General features: G+C 41.8%; 2 long non-coding RNA genes across 2 annotated transcripts in view; one reads left to right on the top strand and one right to left on the bottom strand.

Moving 5' to 3' along the window:
- The window catches only part of LOC124131695, a 30,175-nt gene extending 20,203 nt beyond the window's left edge, over nt 1-9,972 (bottom strand). The window contains exon 1 of the long non-coding RNA XR_006860699.1: nt 9,922-9,972. This is a non-coding gene — a long non-coding RNA (uncharacterized LOC124131695). The remainder of the gene's footprint in view (nt 1-9,921) is intronic.
- Nucleotides 9,973-11,103: 1,131 nt separating this feature from the next.
- On the top strand, nt 11,104-16,420 carry LOC125372332. Its single transcript, XR_007218070.1, has 3 exons — nt 11,104-11,345; nt 14,455-14,591; nt 16,219-16,420. It is a non-coding gene; the product is annotated as an uncharacterized LOC125372332 (long non-coding RNA).
- The last annotated feature ends 1,979 nt before the right edge of the window (nt 16,421-18,399 follow it).

Raw genomic sequence — 18,399 nt, 5'->3', positions numbered from 1 at the left:
CAAGTTATGGCATTCGTAACTCGTGGTATTGGCTATAAAAAGGCAAGCATAAGCCAATAATTTGCCATTCAATTGTAAACATTTTTCAAGAAAATGCCGAGACTCACAGTCTTCTGTTGCACGCCGGTTCAACGTCAACCACAGCAACATTTGCCTCCTTTGTGACCGATACACACAGTTCAATTCCACTGCAGATCGTCCGAGAACCGGCCGACCAAGAGTTACCACCCCTGCACAGAATAGCTACATTCGACTGTTCCACCTACGTCATCGCAATGCCACAGCTACGGAGACTGCAGGACGCATCCCTGGTTTGAGGAGGATATCGGACCAGACTGTAAGGAACCATCTTTTCGATGCTGGAATCCGACCCAGAAGACCAGTTATCGTCCCTGTTTTGCAACAGATCCATCGACAGCGACGCTTGCGTTGGTGCCATACCTTACAGCCTTGGAATTTGAGAAACTGGAGACGATTGTGGTTTAGCGATGAATCACGATTTCTTCTTCACTGGCGAGACGTGTCTATCGTCGTCGAAATGAGCGTTTCGGTGGCGGTAGTGTCATAGTGTGGGGGGGCCATATCCTACACCACGAGATCTGACTTGGTTGTGGTTCAGGGAAACTTAACACATCGCTACATGAATCAAATTCTTAAGCCTCACCACTTTTTAATCATTGACCGCCAGAGAGCTGTTTCAACAGGACAACGCTCCACAGCACACAGCTCGTGTCACGGTAGACTACCTGCATAATGCCAATATCAACGCATTCCCTGGCCGTCGAGATCTCCAGATCTCAACCCAATCGAACACCTCTAGGATGAACTCGATCGACGTGTACGTCAACGTCAGAACGCGTCGCAGACACTCCCACAACTGGCCAACGCGTTACAAGCAGAATGGCGCCGAATTCCGGAGGACAGAATTCGTACTTATCCAGTTCCGAGGAGATGCAGAGTCGTAACTGCTGCCCGGGGCAGTCACACGAAAACTGAGTTCAGCGCAACCTTGTGGCCTTATGTTACATGACAATGAACAGTTTTCAATGCCTTTGTACAAGGTTTGTCCGGGGTACATGCTGAACTGGTGCCTTTTGCTCTTTAGAAATTTTAGAAAATTTTATTTTTTACGTTTCCATGGCAACAAGATGGACGTAGGTCCCAAACTCTTCCCTTTTTTTTTACAATTTCCATGACAAGTTCCACCTCGGTTAAAAAAGGTTAGGGTTTGTTTAGATTTAATTATGTCATAAATTCTGCAACAGGGGCGGGGGATATAGTGGCAAACTCTTGTTGATCTTTCTGTTACAAACGTCTGCTCAAATGTTCAATTTCTTCATTATGTAAAATGCTATCAACATGATTTAAGACAAATTATTTAATTACCCTCCAAACATAGTTGTCGTAATGAAAATAGTACTAAATATTATTGTCACATTCACAAGAATACTGTCCGGTACATAATCATTAGAGATTTTCTTCTGGTGAGGTGAGGTGAAATGGGGTTTAACGTCGCGTCCAAGATTATTGCACTTATATTGCGACGTGCATGCACGTGTGTGTGTGCGTGGCTGCTAGTCCGGACTAATGCCGATTTATAGTGCTAGCTCACTGAGATACCATGCCGCAGTTTAACATGAATACCCCACTCAGACACAGTATACTGACTCCGAGCCGACCAGTCCTTGTTTTAGCCAATTAATGCCGAGCGCCAGACAGGGTAACAACAAGTACCATCTTTTAACGTCTTTTGGTATGACGCGGCCTGGGATCGAACCCCGGACCTTCCGGTCTCCGGGCGGACGCTCTACCACTGGACTATGGAGGCGGTCTGATTTTCTTTTAATATCATCCACATACTGTATGAAACAAAAGAATTCCTTTCTAAAGTAAAAAGAAACTGAATGCAGCAGTGGTAAAATCTATCCATATATACAAACCTTGGATATCCTTTTGATATACCAAATATAAAAAATTGTACATTTTTTATATATTAAATATACAAAATTGTATACTTTTGGATATATCAAATATACAAAATTCTATATTTTTGGAAATACCAAATTTACAAAATGTTATATTTTTAGAAATACCAAATTGTATACAAATTGTATATTTTGGATGTATTGGAAATTTTCTCTTGTGGAGGTTCCCACACCTGGTGGTGGATAGTGACACTAAAGGTCATGACGTTTCAAATTCGAAAGGTCTTCAGTTTGGATGCATACAATTTGTAATTCGTCACAGCCTTTCCCCCACAACCACCAGCTGTGACAAATCCAATCCGGTTATCCAGTTAATAGTGAGTATGGTTTTACGCCACTTTTAGCAATATTCCAGCAATATCACGGCGGGGGACACCAGAAATAGGCTTCACACATTGTACCCATGTCGGGAATGGAACCCGAGCGAACGCTTTAACCACTAGGCTACCCGATCGCCCCTAGAAGTGAATAAGTTAATCAGTTTGAACACATGTTTCCTCGGATATCTATCTGCACTGATCAGAGCCAAAAGTAGGTCGACTTCTTAGGGAACCCATCTACAACGGCCTGTAAACAACAGATAAACTAGTGGTTGATATTATGAACAACGCCCCACGCCATCATCTAATTGTGTACCAAAGGGTCTACAAGCGATTTAATCATACTAGTATATATATGCTTATGAGATCGAGGATATTGTTTTGGTTACATCAAATAGTTTGGAAATCTTAAGACAATCAACTGAAACTCTTTATGGTCATGTAGAATATCCTCATATAATCAGCACATGCGCTCAAGCTTTTTTCTTCTTTCACGTGGAATGATGATTTAAACTCGTTCTCCAAAACAACTTAAGCCTATGCTTTGGACGAGACATGATATACTCAAGACCTTTAAGTATCATAAGAAATGTTTATAAAGCAGGGGATATTCTAAAAGAACAAAGGGTTACACAAAGATATAGCGAGTGCTGGTAATAGATAAAAAAAGAAAAAGTAAGCACAAGGTATAGCATGACAGAACATGTTGATGGTGTATTGTAAGGGTGCAAAACAACCAAGGAAGCACTAGGTGTAGCATGACAGAACATGTTGATGGTGTATTGTAAGGGTGCAAGCAACCAGGGAAGGACTAGGTGTAGCATGACAGAACATGTTGGTGGTGTATTGTAAGGGTGCAAACAACCAGGGAAGGACTAGGTGTAGCATGACAGAACATGTTGGTGGTGTCTTGTAAGGGTGCAAACAACCAGGGAAGTACTAGGTGTAGCATGACAGAACATGTTGATGGTGTATTGTAAGAGTGCAAACAACCAGGGAAGGACTAGGTGTAGCATGACAGAACATGTTGGTGGTGTCTTGTAAGAGTGCAAACAACCAGGGAAGGACTAGGTGTAGCATGACAGAACATGTTGATGGTGTATTGTAAGGGTGCAAACAACCAGGGAAGGACTAGGTGTAGCATGACAGAACATGTTGGTGGTGTATTGTAAGAGTGCAAACAACCAAGGAAGAACTAGGTGTAGCATGACAGAACATGTTGGTGGTGTATTGTAAGGGTGCAAACAACCAGGGAAGGACTAGGTGTAGCATGACAGAACATGTTGGTGGTGTCTTGTAAGGGTGCAAACAACCAGGGAAGTACTAGGTGTAGCATGACAGAACATGTTGATGGTGTATTGTAAGAGTGCAAACAACCAGGGAAGGACTAGGTGTAGCATGACAGAACATGTTGGTGGTGTCTTGTAAGAGTGCAAACAACCAGGGAAGGACTAGGTGTAGCATGACAGAACATGTTGATGGTGTATTGTAAGGGTGCAAACAACCAGGGAAGGACTAGGTGTAGCATGACAGAACATGTTGGTGGTGTATTGTAAGAGTGCAAACAACCAAGGAAGAACTAGGTGTAGCATGACAGAACATGTTGGTGGTGTATTGTAAGAGTGGAACCAACCAGGGAAGGACTAGGTGTAGCATGACAGAACATGTTAGTGATGTATTGTAAGAGTGCAAACAACCAAGGAAGGACTAGTTGTAGCATGACAGAACATGTTGGTGGTGTATTGTAAGGGTGCAAACAACCAGGGAAGGACTAGGTGAAGCATGGCAAAACATGTTGGTGGTGTATTGTAAGGGTGCAAACAACCATGGAAGGACTAGGTGTAGCATGACAGAACATGTTCGTGGTGTATTGTAAGGATGCAAACAACCAAGGAAGCACAAGGTGTAGCATGACAGAACATGTTGATGGTGTATTGTAAGGGTGCAAACAACCAGGGAAGGACTAGGTGTAGCAAGACAGAACATGTTGGTGGTGTATTGTAAGGATGCAAACAACCAGGGAAGGACTAGGTGTAGCATGTCAGACCATGTTGGTGGTGTATTGTAAGAGTGCAAACAACCAAGGAAGGACTAGTTGTAGCATGACAGAACATGTTGGTGGTGTATTGTAAGGGTGCAAACAACCAGGGAAGTACTAGGTGAAGCATGGCAAAACATGTTGGTGGTGTATTGTAAGGATGCAAACAACCAGGGAAGGACTAGGTGTAGCAAGACAGAACATGTTGATGGTGTATTGTAAGAGTGCAAACAACCAAGGGAGAACTAGGTGTAGCATGACAGAACATGTTGGTGGTGTATTGTAAGAGTGCAAACAACCAGGGAAGGACTAGGTGTAGAATGACAGAACATGTTGGTGGTGTATTGTAAGGGTGCAAACAACCAAGAAAGGACTAGGTGTAGCATGACAGAACATGTTGGTGGTGTATTGTAAGGGTGCAAACAACCAAGGAAGGACTAGGTGTAGCATGACAGAACATCTTCGTGGTGTATTGTAAGGGTGCAAACAACCAAGGAAGGACTAGGTGTAGCATGACAGAACATGTTGGTGGTGTATGTTAAGGGTGCAAACAACCAAGGAAGGACTATGTGTAGCATGACAGAACATGTTGGTGGTGTATTGTAAGGGTGCAAACAACCAAGGAAGGACTAGGTGTAGCATGACAGAACATGTTGTTGGTGTATTGTAAGGATGCGAACAACCAGGGAAGGACTAGGTGTAGCATGACAGAACATGTTGTTGGTGTATTGTAAGGATGCGAACAACCAGGGAAGGACTAGGTGTAGCATGACAGAACATGTTGATGGTGTATTGTAAGGGTGCAAACAACCAAGGAAGGACTAGGTGTAGCATGACAGAACATGTTGGTGGTGTATTGTAAGGGTGCAACGAACCAGGGAAGGACTAGGTGTAGCATGACAGAACATGTTGGTGGTGTATTGTAAGGGTGCAAACAACCAAGGAAGGACTAGGTGTAGCATGACAGAACATGTTGGTGGTGTATTGTAAGGGTGCAAACAACCAGGGAAGGACTAGGTGTAGCATGACAGAACATGTTGATGGTGTATTGTAAGGGTGCAAACAACCAAGGATGGACTAGGTGTAGCATGACAGAACATGTTGGTGGTGTATTGTAAGGGTGCAAACAACCAGGGAAGGACTAGGTGTAGCATGACAGAACATGTTGCCGGTGTATTGTAAGGGTGCAAACAACCATGGAAGGGCTAGGTGTAGCATGACAGAACATGTTGGTGGTGTATTGTAAGGGTGCAAACAACCAGGGAAGGACTAGGTGTAGCATGACAGAACATGTTGTTGGTGTATTGTAAGGATGCGAACAACCAGGGAAGGACTAGGTGTAGCATGACAGAACATGTTGATGGTGTATTGTAAGGGTGCAAACAACCAAGGAAGGACTAGGTGTAGCATGACAGAACATGTTGGTGGTGTATTGTAAGGGTGCAACGAACCAGGGAAGGACTAGGTGTAGCATGACAGAACATGTTGGTGGTGTATTGTAAGGGTGCAAACAACCAAGGAAGGACTAGGTGTAGCATGACAGAACATGTTGGTGGTGTATTGTAAGGGTGCAAACAACCAGGGAAGGACTAGGTGTAGCATGACAGAACATGTTGATGGTGTATTGTAAGGGTGCAAACAACCAAGGATGGACTAGGTGTAGCATGACAGAACATGTTGCCGGTGTATTGTAAGGGTGCAAACAACCATGGAAGGGCTAGGTGTAGCATGACAGAACATGTTGGTGGTGTATTGTAAGGGTGCAAACAACCAGGGAAGGACTAGGTGTAGCATGACAGAACATGTTGGTGGTGTATTGTAAGGGTGCAAACAACAAGGGAAGGACTAGGCGTAGCATGACAGAACATGTTGGTGGTGTATTGTAAGGGTGCAAACAACCAGGGAAGGACTAGGTGTAGCATGACAGAACATCTTTGTGGTGTATTGTAAGTGTGCAAACAACCAGGGAAGTACTAGGTGTAGCATGACAGAACATGTTGATGGTGTATTGTAAGGGTGCAAACAACCAAGGAAGGACTAGGTGTAGCATGACAGAACATGTTGGTGGTGTATTGTAAGAGTGCAAACAACCGGGGAAGGACTAGGTGTAGCATGACAGAACATGTTGTTGGTGTATTGTAAGGGTGCAAACAACCAAGGAAGGACTAGGTGTAGCATGACAGAACATGTTGGTGGTGTATTGTAAGGGTGCAAACAACCAGGGAGGGACTAGGTGTAGCATGACAGAACATGTTGGTGGTGTATTGTAAGGGTGCAAACAACCAAGGAAGGACTAGGTGTAGCATGACAGAACATGTTGGTGGTGTATTGTAAGGGTGCAAACAACCAGGGAGGGACTAGGTGTAGCATGACAGAACATGTTGGTGGTGTATTGTAAGGGTGCAAACAACCAAGGAAGCACTAGGTGTAGCATGACAGAACATGTTTGTTGTGTATTGTAAGAGTGCAAACAACCAGGGAAGTACTAGGTGTAGCATGACAGAACATGTTCGTGGTGTATTGTAAGGGTGCAATCAACCAGGGAAGGACTAGGTGTAGCATGACAGAACATGTTGATGGTGTATTGTAAGGGTGCAAACAACCAGGGAGGGACTAGGTGTAGCATGACAGAACATGTTGGTGGTGTATTGTAAGGGTGCAAACAACCAAGGAAGCACTAGGTGTAGCATGACAGAACATGTTGGTGGTGTATTGTAAGGGTGCAAACAACCAGGGAAGGACTAGGTGTAGCATGACAGAACATGTTGGTGGTGTATTGTAAGAGTGCAAACAACCAGGGAAGTACTAGGTGTAGCCTGACAGAACATGTTCGTGGTGTATTGTAAGAGTGCAAACAACCAAGGAAGCACTAGGTGTAGCATGACAGAACATGTTCGTTGTGTATTGTAAGAGTGCAAACAACCAGGGAAGTACTAGGTGTAGCATGACAGAACATGTTGGTGGTGTATTGTAAGGGTGCAATCAACCAGGGAAGGACTAGGTGTAGCATGACAGAACATGTTGGTGATGTATTGTAAGGGTGCAAACAACCAGGGAAGGACTAGGTGTAGCATGACAGAACATGTTGGTGGTGTATTGTAAGAGTGCAAACAACCAAGGAAGGACTAGGTGTAGCATGACAGAACATGTTGCCGGTGTATTGTAAGGGTGCAAACAACCAAGGAAGCACAAGGTGTAGCATGACAGAAGATGTTGGTGGTGTATTGTAAGAGTGCAAACAACCAAGGAAGGACTAGGTGTAGCATGACAGAACATGTTGATGGTGTATTGTAAGAGTGCAAACAACCAAGGAAGGACTAGTTGTAGCATGACAGAACATGTTGATGGTGTATTGTAAGGGTGCAAACAACCAAGGAAGGACTAGGTGTAGCATGGCAGAACATGTTGATGGTGTATTGTAAGGGTGCAAACAACCAGGGAAGAACTAGGTGTAGCATGACAGAACATGTTGGTGGTGTATTGTAAGGGTGCAAACAACCAAGGAAGGACTAGGTGTAGCATGACAGAACATGTTGGTGGTGTATTGTAAGGGTGCAAACAACCAGGGAAGTACTAGGTGTAGCATGACAGAACATGTTGGTGGTGTATTGTAAGGGTGCAAACAACCAGGGAAGGACTAGGTGTAGCATGACAGAACATGTTGGTGGTGTATTGTAAGAGTGCAAACAACCAAGGAAGGACTAGGTGTAGCATGACAGAACATGTTGGTGGTGTATTGTAAGGGTGCAAACAACCAAGGGAGCACAAGGTGTAGCATGACAGAACATGTTCGTGGTGTATTGTAAGGGTGCAAACAACCAGGGAAGTACTAGGTGTAGCATGACAGAACATGTTGGTGGTGTATTGTAAGAGTGCAAACAACCAAGGGAGCACAAGGTGTAGCATGACAGAACATGTTGGTGGTGTATTGTAAGGGTGCAAAGAACCAAGGAAGCACTAGGTGTAGCATGACAGAACATGTTGGTGGTGTATTGTAAGAGTGCAAACAACCAAGGGAGCACAAGGTGTAGCATGACAGAACATGTTGGTGGTGTATTGTAAGGGTGCAAACAACCAAGGAAGGACTAGGTGTAGCATGACAGAACATGTTGGTGGTGTATTGTAAGAGTGCAAACAACCAAGGGAGCACAAGGTGTAGCATGACAGAACATGTTGTTGGTGTATTGTAAGAGTGCAAACAACCGGGGAAGGACTAGGTGTAGCATGACAGAACATGTTGGTGGTGTATTGTAAGAGTGCAAACAACCAAGGGAGCACAAGGTGTAGCATGACAGAACATTTTGGTGATGTATTGTAAGGGTGCAAACGCGGCGTAAAATCCACCTCACTCACTCACACATTATTAAGAGTTTATTACTGATATGGTTATGGTCTTCGGCGTGACGAGCGAACGCTTTAACCACTAGGCTACCCGATCGCCCTACACGGCGTTGTCATGAAACAGCTGTTCATTCCTGGCGAATCAAATAACGCCGCGAAATCGACGGCAGTATACATAGGGCAGTTGTGATTTGTGAACTCTCAAAGCTTAGCCGAGTGAGACAAGGATGTGGTGTATCCGCCTGTTCGCCCTTTTTAGTCTTGCAGGTGAGTGTGTTCATTCATATATAATTATATTTTCGTTGTGTTCATTCATATCTAATTATATTTTCGTTGTGTTCATTCATATATAATTATATTTTCGTTGTGTTCATTGATATATGATTATATTTTCGTTGTGTTCATTGATATATAATTATATTTTCGTTGTGTTCATTCATATATAATTATATTTTCGTTGTGTTCATTCATATATAATTATATTTTCGTTGTGTTCATTCATATATGATTATATTTTCGTTGTGTTCATTCATATATAATTATATTCTCGTTGTGTTCATTCATATATAATTATATTTTCGTTGTGTTCATTGTCATTCCTGCACTCTGATTAGCTGAATTGGTTTTAATACGCAATACATATTCCAACTACGCAGTATATATAAACATGTATACTCCGAAGGTGCTGGGGATAAATATTCCCTCATTTCGGGTTTAAATGTATGTTTTCATAACCTCCATTGGCCACTGTTAAAGTGACTTTCACCTCACCTCCGGTGGGATAGTATATGTATCCTGTGGTAGAAAGGATTTGATGGTTCTTTTGGGTGATTATTTGTTGATATCATTTCTATAAATAATCATTGGGGTTGTGTGTTTATTTATGCACATGCAACATCACTTGGATTATTGTTAATTCTTTTAAATAATTTTGATACCGTCTTTCTGTCTGCACTGCCTGGGCACCATCATCGCCAACCATACCTGTTGATTTTGTTTAGGTGTTACCTAGACTCATTCTCATTAAAATCAGATCTAAGTTCTCGCCTCCCCTCAACAAGGATCTGAGGACATCCCATTACGGGTCTCTAACTGTGACAAAACCTAATTTAGAAAACCTGGAATCCCCTCAACCGAATAACTTACAGAAGGAAATGAAGAAACCCAAATGTTACGACAGCAACAAAACTGACTTATTCCGCCAAAATATAAATGTTGAACAAATAGATAAACTCACCCAGTTAGCCCACGCAGCGCGTATCCAACAATGTGACCCACATTCCGTAAACAATCTTGAGACAGCATAGCGCACGTGCTAACTAACGCTGCACGTGCGACAGTTGGTGTAAGAAACTGTAGTGGTGAAGCTATGTACCGTAGTTAAACTGATAAACCATGGTTCGGAAATGAATGCAAAAAGGCAAGAAAAATGTTTAACAAAGCCAAACGTCGTTTAAAGAAAAATAATACAGGAAGAAATAAAAGTGTTTACCGACAGCATTCAAAAGCATACAAAAAATGCATGGACAAACATATACGAAATTATAATAACCAACTGACCGTAGCCTTTCGTAAAAATATCAAACAATCGCCAAAAGAATTTTGGAAAATATTAAATAAACAATGTATAACAAAAAAGAAGAAAAATACGGATTACTGAACACGATAACTGAACAACTGTAGGACCTAGGCTGACAAACACCAGTTGTTCACGACGGACAATAAGCTTCTAGACGATGTACAGTTGGTACCAATTGAAAGAATACTTGTTCCGTTTCAGTCATATGCACAGGTTATATACAGAAAAGGATCCTTGGTGGGTCCAGCGCCAGCTCTGCTGAGTTTCCGTATGCGGGAAGTTTACAGAAGTTGGTAAATGGTGAATGGATCCACATTTGCGGTTGCACACCATATTTCACATCAAAGGCATTGACTGCAGCACACTGCTTAGACGATGAGTAGGTGTAGATAAGACTCTCAACATTTCACCTAATGTGCAAGGCTTATAGCAGACATTGATACTTCAAACTTTCATTCAAACTTGAACAAAAGGAAAATTATAAAGTTTACAGAAATTATGTGAAAATGTCTTTTTTTTCTCAGAATTCGCAAAGCAAAGAACGCCGAAAGATGACGGGTTAATTATGATAATAATTAGTTCAATAGTTTTTCAGGCATCATGATGAGGCCACCCTGTAATGACTATGCGGCGGTTCTTTCTCTTGGGATTCTGTGTCAAGATTAGATATGTTTGCTTCAGCTGCAAAACAAGATATTCTTTTATTTAAAACTAAGAGTCTCAATATTTTATGAAACAGAACAACGATGTAATTTTTGTTGCAGGCAACTGTTACACTATAAAAGTTTTTTATTTCGATAAAAGTCCGCCAGTCTCATCCTATTTCTCATTTTTCAGTTATCTACTCATATAGTTTGCACAACTTTATTGCCTTTTATGTCCATTGGAATTTGTAAAGGCAGATATTCGAGACTTGTTGTTCTCAGGCGTTGACGTTTTATATTTACTGTGAGGATACTATTAACTAGGATTATGCTTTTCTTCCCAGCGACCCATCTGTCTACAGAGGAGTTTTTGGAACAGTGGATATCGCAAACAACGAAGGGTCCGTTCAGATTTCGGCATTGTCATTATTTACCCGGGTAAATTATTTACAATCTTATAATCTTCAATATAACAGGTGTAATTGTGGATATACGTGTACAATGGATATACATCTTTCTCCGTGGTGTGCATCTTCAATATGGGATAATGCTTGAAACTGTTTTAGGAACATTTAGGAAAGAGACAACGTTTATCTTAAGGTAAACTCATGGTTAATTATAACATATTTTCATAAAGCGAGAAGACCTTGTACGCGGTATATCACTCAGAGGCGAACGAAGAGGATCGTGTTCGTATTTATCCGATTGTGGTTTTGATGTGTTCTCTCTATGTCTTTACAATTAAAACCTAAGGTTTACTGGTGGTTATTTGGGTCGTAAATGGACACCATAGAATTCTGGAAAACCTTTTTTTTCCTTAGCGAAATCAATCCTCTCTCCAATCATAGATCTACGGTAGTTAAGATTACCCCAAGAGTTTGTATACGTCAAAATAGCATCGGTATTGTGTTTGTTATGTTCACAGTTAGTGTGTGTCTGTAGAACAACTTAGACCTTAATAATGTTTACAATTATCAATTCTCAGTCACCACATTTAAATCCGGATTGAAATTTTAATTTGTGAAGTAAGAATACGTAATGTTATAATTTTGAAACAAATATTAAAATTTAGTCTCTTCCCACAAAGCCTCTAAATCTGTGTTCATGCGGACAATGGTCTCCTGCTCTACGTTTGCATCAACGACCTAAGGTCGTGCGTTATCTTTCACGAGCATATGGTGCGGTCCGATTACACCAGCTTACGGTCTCACATACACATCCAGAATATCATCCATGTACCACACACCTGCCATCGTCCCCCACTGTAGGACATGGACATTGGTTCTTCCAGCTCTACTGATCCCATCCCAAACCATGACTAAGCCCACACCATAGCGGCCATGTTCGGCTACGTTGGAATCCTGAAATCTTTGTCTACGCCACACTCGGGCAAGATGATCTTTAAAGTTCAGATATTAACTCGATTCATTAGTGAAAAATACTGGATCCATGTCCTGGTCTATCCAATCGTCATCCCAATCCAAACGTGCCTGCCTGTGATGTCGGGTCAGTGGGATTCGAATGCAAGCCCTTTGTGACCGGAGACCAGGAACAAGGAGACGATTACGCCCTGTCTGAGTAGAAACGTTAAAGCCACGGGCGTTTCGAAGGTCATTTCTGAGTGTGGTGGCCGTCATGAAAGTGATGATTCACCTGCCTAATTCTTCTGTCGTCTTACGCCTTCTGAGACGCTGAGGGGGCATAAGTGCATTCAGCTGTTGCAGTCCTCTTTACAAAGTGTTGTTGTGCTCTCTGGTGATGATGTGCAACGATTCTGTCACGATAAATCCAAACACAGGTTTTCAAGCATCTCGTGCACACCACTACATGCCTCTTTCCGTTCATCGTGAAATTAAGGTCCCTCAGCTACCAATTCATTGTGTACTGGGCAATTTCAATCCTTAATTGTTGGGTGATTATCATCAACTTGATCCTCAGCAAACATTAAGCAGTATATATTTTCGATGCAGATTTTTTTTATCATCAACTTGAAACCTGACCCAACATTAAATAGTATATGTTCAATGCCATGTTATGAATTTTTTGTTTGTTTGTTGTTTAACGCCGCACTCAGCAATATTCATGCTATATGAAGGCGGTCTGTAAATAATCGAGTCTGGACGAGACAATGCGGCGATGGATATCATGAGCATCGATCCTCGCAATTGGGATATGATGACATGTATCAACCAAGTCAGCGAGCCTGACCACCCGATCCCGTTGGTCGCCTTTTACGACAAGCATGGGTTGCTGGAGACCTATGATACCCCTGATCTTCACGGGTCCCATGTTATGGTTGATACAGAAGTACGCTATGCTTTTGCAAAATGGCCTATAGTGGCGTCAGTTTTACTTGTTTAAACTGCACGTTCAGAATGGCCATCAACATCTTTGCTCAATATCAAATGCAACAACAATAGCGTGACGTCATTACAATGGTTTAAAACTGGTGGGACTAGTTCAAGCAACTGTGATTTATATTAATCAAACCCAACTCAGATGTTAGGATGTATCACAACCCAGCTGTTTATTATGTCCCTAATTACACAGAGAGTGTATCAATCCGACACAAGCTACCAACTACGATGTCTAGACATCGACCGGAAATAGGCCCCGAGAACGGTGCCTTTTTATCCCCCGCAGGCCAGAATAGCCGAAGGGGGATAATGTCGTGGCGCAGTCCGTCTGTCTGTCTGTCTGTCTGTCTGTCTGTCTGTCCCACAGAGGGTACTAAGCTTGTGAAATCAACTCCTCCTACAGTTTCCAGAGAATATCCCTGAAACTCTACACACAAGATGTCGACATGTTGATGATACGCATATCGCAGTCCCGTTTTATTTCGACTAATTCTGACAGAGTTACTGCCCCTGTTTTACGGAGCTTAATGAAATCTACTCCTCCTCCAGTTTCCAGAGAATATCCCTGACACTCTGCACACAAGATTTCGACATGTTTATGATACGCATATTGTTTCATTTCGTCAAATTTTGACACAGTAACTGCCCCTGTTTTACGGCGCTTCATTTGCCTAATTGTGAGAGAGGGTACTAAGCTTGTGAAATCAACTCCTCCTACAGTTAAAATGTGCACATGATTAATATATCCATATCACAGTCACGTTTCATTTCTTTTCATGTTGTCAGAGTAGTGTAGAACAACTTTGCCTCAGGTAACAACCATTATAAAACAATGTCATTTAGTCTCTGTTGTGAAAATGTCACAATATCTAACTTTAGTTAGAGTCCTAGTATAAGGCTTTTGTGGGTGAGCTACATCCTTATGGCATTAGCATTCAGACTGGATTACTCCCAACAAAATGTTCTGCCCAATTTGTTTCAAATGCAGTGCCATCTACTGTTGTTATTTCATAAAATACAAAGAAAATATAAACTCGTTAAAAATGCGGGGGATGTTGTGCTCTCAGAGCACTCTTGATAATCTAGGACCAAGGATTTATGAAAACCTTATTCATCTTCAAAGTATCAAAGCCAATTACACAGAATGCAGCAAGCAAAGCTCTGTGTATTATTAATAACCTTCACTTCAGATGGGATGTTCCCTGACGTTCTTCAGAAGAAGACGGTGACGATAACCAGCCAGATGTCCTGCAATGACGACTGGTCACTGCTAGATTTGACCATCGGCGGTGACAAACTGTGTGCAACAGCTGAAGGCTTCTCTGAGGTAATGTACGATACGAAAACTAAATACCAGGTTCACTCATTCTTAAAATGCATATAATTACAGTCACAGTGTAATCAATCACTCACTCCCTCTTCTTATATTCTAATCAAGTTAAATAACATCCTCAATTGGAAGACTATGTGCTGCAATACACACTCACCATGACAAATCAACTGTGCTTATGTGAAAAAATCGGGTATTCTTTAACCACTTTTGAAGTATAATTGGTCGCGCGTCGTGTTGATAGAGGAATCCTCTTTGCAGCTCTCCGGTAGTTTAACGTTAATGTCCCCTCGGGATTCCAAATGCGAAACTGATAGGTCGTGATATACTGGGTAAGTGAGTGAGTCTGTTTTAACGCTGCTGTGAACAGCAGCACTGAAGTTTAGTGTGAAAACAATATGTGAAATACTGGACTTCCTGGCAGATTGCATATATGTGAAATTAGGTGCGCTAGGACATTTAGGTAAGAAATATGCATTCCCACTGTGCTCCCCTCCTTGCTGATCTGGTTCGTTTTCAGCGATCCTTTCGGAACATTTTTACCGCTATTTTGACTTTGAGGTCTAATGGAATATGTTTCAGCTTATAATAGAGACTGGTTATTCAATGGTGTCGACGTATTACTTTTAATGCATATGAATGGTTATGCTCGGATTGGCAAACTAAAGATTGGGAATGGGAATTTGGTCAAGAAGTTTAAATATTGATTCGGAGATTTCGATGATCTGATATTGTTCAATAATAGTCAAACAGCCAATTTTCTTTCACTGATTTACACACCTGAACTAGAAATAAATGAGACCAGAGAAATTCGCCTCGACTCTTTCATTATAAATTAGATCTATACACAAACTAGAGTGACAAAACTGTCCTCAATTTTGTGTGACAAGAGGGGTGACTTCAACTTTCCAATAGTCAAGTTGTGTGGGTTGGTCGTGTACAGTGGTACCCCTGCTAAGCGAGCTGATTCTCGCTTTGTAATATCTGTATGTGCGTATGTGCATTTATGTAAATGTGTGTGTGTGTGTGTGTGTGTGTGTGTGTATGTATATATGTGCGTGCGTGCGTACGTGCGTGCGTGCGTGCGTGCGTGCGTGCGTGCATGCATGCATGTATGTATGTATGTATGCAAACATCTGCAATTATGTTCACAAAACATGTTTACTGGCTCTATCTACAATATTTAATCTCACACTGTAATATATATACTTAATACACCTTTGATAGAACTTACAATCTATTCTATTTGATGCATATGCATGTTTTGTTATAACATTTGAAACATATTAAAACTACCAATCGCTTAGAAAAATGTATTTGATAATAACTAATTATATAAGATTCGTATGAGTGTTTCTCGGTAATATAACGTCTCCCATTTGACACCTGCTATCTCACTTACCAGAAGGCTATAGTAGGGAATGCTCTGTAAGGCATTCCAAAATATAAGACAAATGAGGTCAACTTTTCGTTTATTCATCATACTGAACTAGACAGGCCGTGTTGATACAGGACATGGTTGTGGCGGTGATGCCCAGTTATTTAATGCCCTGCTAAGGAAATCAAGGTCCGATATTTAGAACCGATCCATCATTTACATACTGATATGTATGATCTGTTTCAGAGAGACAGCGGCGGACCATTGGTTTGTGGGGGGAGATTAGCTGGTCTGGCTTCCTTTGGTGGGTCATGTGCCGCCAAGGTTCTTCCAAATGTCTTCACAAATATAGGTTTCTTTTTCAGTTGGATACAAGGTCAATAAAAATCTATGTATAATCCTATTTATATTCTATTTTGGTTGGACAACCAGAGGATTCAATAAGAAACACGATTCACAAATAAAATATCAGATTTTACGCCTTGTTCACTGTGTCTTGATTTATTCACGACGATGCGATGCGGCGTTTAACAACATTTACTCACTCGCGCTAATGGCTCTCTTTAATCATCTAATCAGACAATTGAAATTTTAATCTTGAAATAACATAGAAATCTATAGCTTCTCTGACCTTAGAACCGCCTCCGTGTTCTTGTGGTAGAGCGTCCGCCCGGAGAGCGGAAGGTCCGGAGTTCGATCCCCGGCCGCGTTATACCAAAAGACGTTAAATGATGGTACTTGTTGTTACCCTGTCTGGCGCTCGGCATAAGGGGCTAAAACAAGGACTGGTCGGCTCGGAGTCAGTATACTGTGTCTGAGAGGGGTATTCACGTTAAACTGCGGCATGATATCTCAGTGAGCTAGCACTATAAATCGACGTCAGTCCGGACTAATACAAGCAGACACACAAACACGTGCATGCGCGTCGCTATATAAGTGCAATAATCTTGGACGCGACGTAAAACCTAATTTCACGCCACCTCACGTGACCTGTGGAAATGGGTGTGGAACGATATCATGTCCTTCAAATATATATATACACCTTACTGGTGGTTCTGCAGGAAGCTCTTCCCTAATAACTCCACTGTCCTCAAGCTTCACGCAGAGAGGTACCCTATCGCATTAAAGGTCTGATTTTAATAAGATTGCACCTCATTTTCATTAATGTAATCATGATCATTCAAAAGTGAAAGAAGCGTCCAACAAATGTCCAACAAATGTCCAACAGCTGCCTGATGCTCCTGTGTGGTTTCATTTCAAGTGGAGAAACAGCTTTCTGGAAAAGAGGCGTTCATTTTGTGAGCACATATTGAGATACAATATTCAGTTTTGTTTGTTTGTTTGTTTGTTTGTTTGTTTGTTGTGTAAGGCCGCACTTAACAATATTCCAGCTAGATGACGGCGGTCTGTAAATAATCGTGTCATATGGATTAATATGGACTCGTTCATGCATTTCATCGTATCCCAGTTGCGTAGATAGGTGCTCACTGGATTGTCTGGTCCACACCCGATTATTTGTTTGTTTGTTGTTTTACGCCGCACTCAGCAATATTCCAGCTATATGACGGCGGTCTGTAATTAATCGTGTCAGGACCAGACTATCCAGTGATTGACACCATGACCATCGATCCACGATATTGGGTTGGTTGGTTGGTTGGTGGGTTGCTGAAGAGCTAGTCCAGACTCGATTATAAAAAGACCGCCGTCAAAAAGCTGAAATATTGCTGAGTGTGGCGTTAAATAGCAAACAAACAAACAAACAAGTGACAGAACAAAGCATGTGATTCAAACGGCGATAGCCTGTTCGCGACGCACTACGTTTTTATTGCGTCCACAGATGAAAACTCTCCACTAGGCGGGAGCAAAGCATGTGCCGAGTTGAACAATCTGACCGGTAAGGTTTACAAACAAGAGATGACTGTCAAATAAATTTTCCCCAGTTTTCATAACCTGGTAGAACATATGATTTTCACCTAGTTTGCAAATGTAGAACCAATCCGATCACAACGTGCAAGATAATTCTTCTTGGAAATGGAACGTCTGTCGTAAATCCTTTTCCAATTCACTATAATGACATTACCACAGCCGCTGACACCGAAGAACATTGTAAGGTTTATTGTCATGGCCTCGTCCACACTGGAATTCGCAATGGAATGCAGTTTTGCAGTCCCACAGGCTGAAGTAACACAAAAGCCTGGTGCTCGACATGTGCTTTGCTATTTCAGTTCATCATACTTGTGCGCAAATAAAAGCTACAAAAGTCATTCCATATTATACGTCTCTTTTTTTAGAGTTGGAATTAGCTGCCAGGAGAGATGGATGCTCATTCTTCACACGCACGCACTAATATGTAGACAGTAATAACAGTGTCTTAAGTTGACTCCTAACAGCTTCAGTAGCAGAGCCATTCGTGATGTCATTTGATTG

Source organism: Haliotis rufescens, unplaced genomic scaffold (genome assembly GCF_023055435.1).
Source record: "Haliotis rufescens isolate VD_foot unplaced genomic scaffold, xgHalRufe1.0.p SCAF_1, whole genome shotgun sequence".
Taxonomy (NCBI): Eukaryota; Metazoa; Mollusca; class Gastropoda; order Lepetellida; family Haliotidae; genus Haliotis; species Haliotis rufescens.
The sequence above is the reverse complement of the archived record's forward strand: the minus strand, read 5'-3'. Positions and strand labels throughout refer to the sequence as shown.